We start from the raw sequence: 6000 nt of genomic DNA, 5'->3' as shown, positions 1-6000 counted from the left end.
AAAAGCAACTTCTCAGGGCACCTGGCTGGCTCAGTCAGAGAAGCATGTGACTCTTGATCTTGGGGCCATGGGTTTGAGCCCCATGTTGGGTGTAGAGATTACTAAAAAAAATTATAAAAATTTTAAAAAATTGCAACCTCTGAAGAAAAACTCCAGAAACTCCAACTTGAAGATCCTTTTGGAGAGAGGGCCAGGCCTTAGGCATTGTTGATTGAGTGTGACTTATTTAAGGTCCACAGGGAAGATTAGGCGTGATCTGGAGACACTTGCCAACCTAAGCTCCACGAGGAGGAGCAGCAGGTCACAGCTTCACCTCAACTTCTGGAATGCTGTTGGACTAAACTTGGTGATGCAGGAGACTTCTTTGCAGTTTCTGGTTGTACTCTTGATTCTTGTGCAGCATGTGGAGAAGAAAGGTCATTCTTTCCTACTCACTAAAGTAGCAGGGAGACAATGTCTATTTGGGAGTGCACATATAAACCTCTAAAGGGGGAGAGGGGTAGTTGAAAAAAGCCACAGGTAATCATTCAAAGTTTGAAAAATAGAAAAATAAATTACTTGTAAGCAGTATGGTGGGTTTGCCAAGAACATAGGAAGTGAGACAGATCTCCAAAACCACTTATCCAACTTACTAACTCAGCTCTATGCCCTGGGTTAAGCTGTCCAAATGCTTATAACTTCAGATTTCCCATGTACAAGATGAGAATAATAATTCATACATTTGCTATAAATATTAAATTAGATAATGTCTATAAGTTTCTTGGCCAATGGTACCAAGCTAAGTGCTCAGTAAATGGTAGGGATGATTAGGATTGTTAGTGCTTAGTAATTCAAGCATTAGTGAAGAGTGTGTTACTTTTATGTTAACCAAAAGGGAGATTGATATTTTTTAAGCTGAAGAAACATGGTACTAAAACATATGATTAATAGCTCTTCTTCACTATTACTTTTGTAACATAAATCCCTACATGATAGAGAAATATAAAAGAGACCAGTAAATATCTAACAAGATGGGAGTTGTACAGTAAACAGCCCTTGGTTGTGGTATCAATCCACAGTTAGAAGTATAAACTTCCTTAAAAAAAAAAAAAAAGGAGAAGAATAAGAAAGTCCCTAAATAGGAGGCACGTGTGAATTCTCACATGCAATCTTCTGACCTTAAAAGCAGTTGCAAACTGGATGACCTGTAGATGGCGAACTTGGATAGGGTGAATACTAAGCAATGACTGCCTAGTGAAGAAAACAATGGTTTTTGTTTTGTTAAAGGAAGAACTAAGTAAAATTGATATGTTAATAAAGGCTGTACATGACACCAAACCCAAGAGAATTCTTTGCTGACACACTGTTCCTTCCTTTAAAGGGACTGTCCATCTACCTGTCAAAGTGAGTCTACCATCAGTCATATGTGCTGTTGAGGGACAAGACTGCATTAGTTTCTGAAAGAAATGTTTTGGTTCAGCATTTACGCTGGCTACTAGTCACTGATACAAGAGAACAGAGTATCAAGTAGGGAACATATATAGATTTCTTAAAGTCTCTTAAGGAATACAGAAATGTTACCCTCTCAGAATATCCATATGTAACACTTTAATTATCTGAATTCTTTGTACATGTCCAAAGTATCCACATCTTTTGATCTATATAAATAATTATATCCTTCCTTGCTTCCTTATTGCCACTCTTGAGTATTTGTTCTGTACCCTTCCCAAGGCAATCCTTTAGGGATTAATTACCATCCTTTACTGACATCATCTCACGCTGATGGAGATTTCTAGAGTACCACACTGGGCATTCAGGACTACTAAGGGAGCTTTGCGGTACTTTACATGATCTATGTGCCCTGCTTGAGAAACATATTTTCTTACTTAAAATTCTACCTTGGGGGCGCCTGGGTGGCTCAGTTGGTTAAGCGACTGCCTTCGGCTCAGGTCATGATCCTGGAGTCCTGGGATCGAGTCCCGCATCGGGCTCCCTGCTCGGCAGGGAGTCTGCTTCTCCCTCTGACCCTCTCATGCTCTATCTCATTCTCTGTCTCAAATAAATAAATAAAATCTTTAAAAAAAAAAATTCTACCTTGGGGTACTAGTTTTATCATATTTACTAGTTTTACCAGATCACAACTACATATAATATGAGACTTTGTAGGAAAATTCATGTGATTTTCCAAAACTGTGTTTAGTCATGCAGTGGCTTGAAATGTCTTGTTGGTTCTTTCAGTTGTGAAAAAGCCTAGTAACTCACCCAACATGATAGATTGATGACCTTTTGCTGCATTTTAAAAGGGTCACTGTCCCCAAAACGCCTCTCAGCTTGTGGGTCAGGTGAAGGGACATCTCTAAACTTCTATGGTGCCTCTGTCCTGTCATTTATCATAAGGCTGTAATTATTGCCTACACATTGGCCTCCCCACAATTATGTAATTCTGGAGTCCAGAAACTGTACCATATTCATCTGTTTATCCTTAAGCAGATTGTGTCTGTCACATAGTAGGTACTTAGGAAAAGTTGCAGGTACTCTAAGATATGGTAGATAGAGAAGTTATCAGAAAGTTCAGAAATTGTAAGATCTTATCTAAGAGTAGATTTGGATTTAAAGGTCCCACTGGTGAAAGCCATATCCTGGAAGGTGGGAGTGAGGAACAAACAGAAACAGGCTCTGAAAGACAGTCCAAATAAGAGGAGCCATACATTACCCCAAAATGTTACCATGGAGTTTACCATGGGGCATCTGACAGGAAATAATAGGGATGATGGAGGACATGAAAACCATACACGGTGATGGAGAGTGTAGGACGGTCATGTCTGCACATGGTGAGCCTTCAATAAAGGCTGATTGAATGAGCAGGCCATGGTGGGCCTGAGCTGCTGCTAAGCGAAGTCATGAATTGCTTTGCGAACCCGCAGCATTTGTTTATTTATTTACTTATGTATTTACTTAGGTACATTTAAAAAGGAATTGAAGTGATGTGCACTATTAAAATGTATATAAACCAGAGTAGGAAAAGTTAAAGCAGAAACATTTAGAAGAAAGAAAGAAAGCAATGTCCTGCAAACCTGAGGCGAGAGAATCATTACAACGGAGCTTATCAGAAGCTCTGAGCTTCCTGGCAAAGAGTTCAAAAGAGAAACATGCTAGATTGTACATTCTCATCAGCCAGTAAAGGGAAGTTTGTAAACTCATCTGGAAATGGAGACTTATTCTTGGAGCTTAATTCTAGAAAGAGTTTATTGCATGGACACTTAAATGAGGAAAGAAGACATTTAATACGTTTTGCAAAAGCTACATACGTTTTATTTATAGACTAAGCTATAAAGGTAACCACCAACAATATACCCTATATAAAATAATAGGTGACAGGGAGAGGAGGGGTTAATATATGAACATATACACTACCACTCATGCAAGAAAATATAAATATTGACCACAGTCCCCATGTTTGCAACTAATTATGAGGCACATCTATAACTTCCTTACTGCCTGCATTCTCAGTAAGGAGGAAGAAGGTAGTATGGAATGTTCTTCTTCTACTTCTTCCCTACAGTTTCTGGACCCGTGTAATCTGTCCTTGGGTGAAACAACACCATATATTGGTTATTGATTTGGAGCATGTAACATTTTCTCTAGGCCAGTACACCCACCCCATAGGATGTCCTGCAGCTGGCTCTGTAACTGAGTCTTCAATAGACTATTGCTTTGCTCTAAAAGGCCAGCTGCTCCTGGGTTATGGTAAGACTAGAGAATCCTGTGGGAAATGGCCCATAGCATCCTGACCACAAGCAATGTTATATGGATTGCTGTTGATGAATTAAGCCTTTAGTAAGTCCACAGAAGATATTGCTAATAGAAGCATAGCAGGAAAGTCAAATCTATATACAGAACAAATATCCATTCTGGTGAGAAAAATTGCTATCAAGTCCACAATGAAAGGGGTTCAATATAATCAGTCAATAGGAGGTTGGCACTGCTACCTGCATCACACATGTTTGGAACTGTGTGCAGGGCTCAGCATGGGTCTCTGCTGCTGGCAATTTAAGCATTCAATAGTGGTGGTGGCCAGATCTGCCTTGTGAGGGGAAGTTCATGAGGTTGAACTGATGAATAATTTCCCTCTCTGTCACCATGGCCACTCTGTTCCTGAACCCACTGAGTAATACTAGTGATGCTGGGGAAGGAGGACAGCTGACATTTGCAGTCCTGGTCTTCTTGCCCGTCTGATTCTGGAGAGTCTTCTCTGCCTGTTGGTGAGCTTTCACATGAGGCACAAGCATTCTCACACCATCAATCTATGTTGAGAGGTCCATGAGTGTACCTCTATCCTAAACCTTCTTGTAATCCGATATTGTTCCTTTCGATTTCCTCCTCATCATACCAAACCTTTAGGTTCTATGTACAAATCTTCACTGTGAGAATCTTCCCTTCTAGGTAGAGTATGCCATTTGATCTACTTCTCAATGTTCTGCTTATTGTGAAGATTAATCTTCCTACTTGTCCTTCGTGGCCCATAGTGAGAAGAGCTCTAATGCTGTATCAGTTTATGGCTGGTGCCAGTATGTTATATGTATAATCATTACCAACTCAATCTTGAATCTTTTTTTCCCAGCCTATAGGGAAATCCCATAAGGCTATATTAATGGGTGTAGGGAGAGATGACATTATAGCAGGATTAGGTGCCATGAGAGTTGGAGCCATTTGCTCATGAAACTTTCTTGTGCCTTTAGAACGTTCTTGAGTCTGCTCTTGTATATACATGTATATACATGCCACTTCAAGTTGAGGATGGAGAGCTGCTCTGCACATCCAAATTTGAGAACAGGTCAATCAAATAGCATCTAATTTGGAAGGCAGCTCAGGTCTCATAACCAGTTCATTTCCCATGGCCAGATATTCAGTCTCTACCAGAATCCAACAGCAAAAATCAGATGTTTCTCAAGGAAAATAGTTATTTGTCAGAGAAGCATGGCTTTGCTCTCAATTATGGGGCAGTAGTATTATGATTCTCTTATTGGGGAGTTTCATAGGCTCAATGATCTGTTACAGACACTTTGTACACATTAGATTTTCTGAGTCACAAGATCTAAGTAGCTAGAGTGGCTTATTCTTTAAACTGAACTGGCTGAAGACTCTTCTTTTGCTTTTGGCCTTCCTTAAACATAGAGCCTTATGGTTTATTCAATAAATAGGAAGGAACAACACTAGTGTAACATTATTTTGCCTCTATAATGCTAAAAGCCCACTAAATGTGTGTGCCTCTTTCTTCATGGAACTGGATACAAGGTGCAGCAAATTGTCTTTCACTTTGGAGGGGATACCTCTAAATATTCCAGATCTCTGGACTCCCAAAAACATTGGTGAATTAGTAGATCTCTGAACTTTCATGGAATTTATCTCTTACCCTCAGTCAGATATGTGTCTTACCAAGGCATCTGATGTATTTGTTACTTTCTGACCAGAATGTGATAACAAATTCCACCTAGTGCAACTAGCACAATGAATCCAGAATCTCTGGTAAATTTACCCATGTTAATAATTTTGACCCAAAGGAGCTATGTTGCTTTTTTCCTCCTTAGTCTAGTATTTTAGAATTAATTTTCACACATATTCCCCTGACTTCTGCTATATAAATTAGAAAAAAGTCATACAAGTCTTTTGATATATATGCTGTCTCCTCTAGGTATAACCTGGTCAGACTCTCCTGATATTTAGGTATCTCAGCCTTGCAGTTCCAAGAAGACACTGAAGCGCCTTGATTATTTTTTTCCTTTTCATTTTCTTTCTTTTATATTTTCTACCTTCCTTCCTCCCTTCCTCCCTTCCTCCCTCCCTTCCTTCCTATCTTCCTTCCTTCCTTCCTTCCTTCTTTGGGTAAACAGCATATATTGGCTTTATTTTTATTTTTTAACTTGATATACAGTAAAATTGACCTTTTATTTGGCCTTTATTTTATAATTTTAACATATGTAATAACCAACATCACAATTAGGATACGGAACAAATTTTCCT

The 6000-nt window shown here is 39.2% G+C and overlaps 1 protein-coding gene across 10 annotated transcripts in view; it reads left to right on the top strand.

Annotated features, from left to right (window-relative positions):
- Positions 1-6000, top strand: part of ALPK1 (alpha kinase 1) — a 120332-nt gene that overhangs the window by 25174 nt on the left and 89158 nt on the right. The window lies entirely within an intron of this gene.

The sequence above is a fragment of the Leptonychotes weddellii genome, chromosome 2, assembly GCF_054177405.1.
Source record: "Leptonychotes weddellii isolate Sample4059 chromosome 2, ASM5417740v2, whole genome shotgun sequence".
Lineage (NCBI taxonomy): Eukaryota > Metazoa > Chordata > Mammalia > Carnivora > Phocidae > Leptonychotes > Leptonychotes weddellii.
Note: the sequence above shows the minus strand (reverse complement) of the source record. Positions and strands in the feature narration are given on the sequence as shown.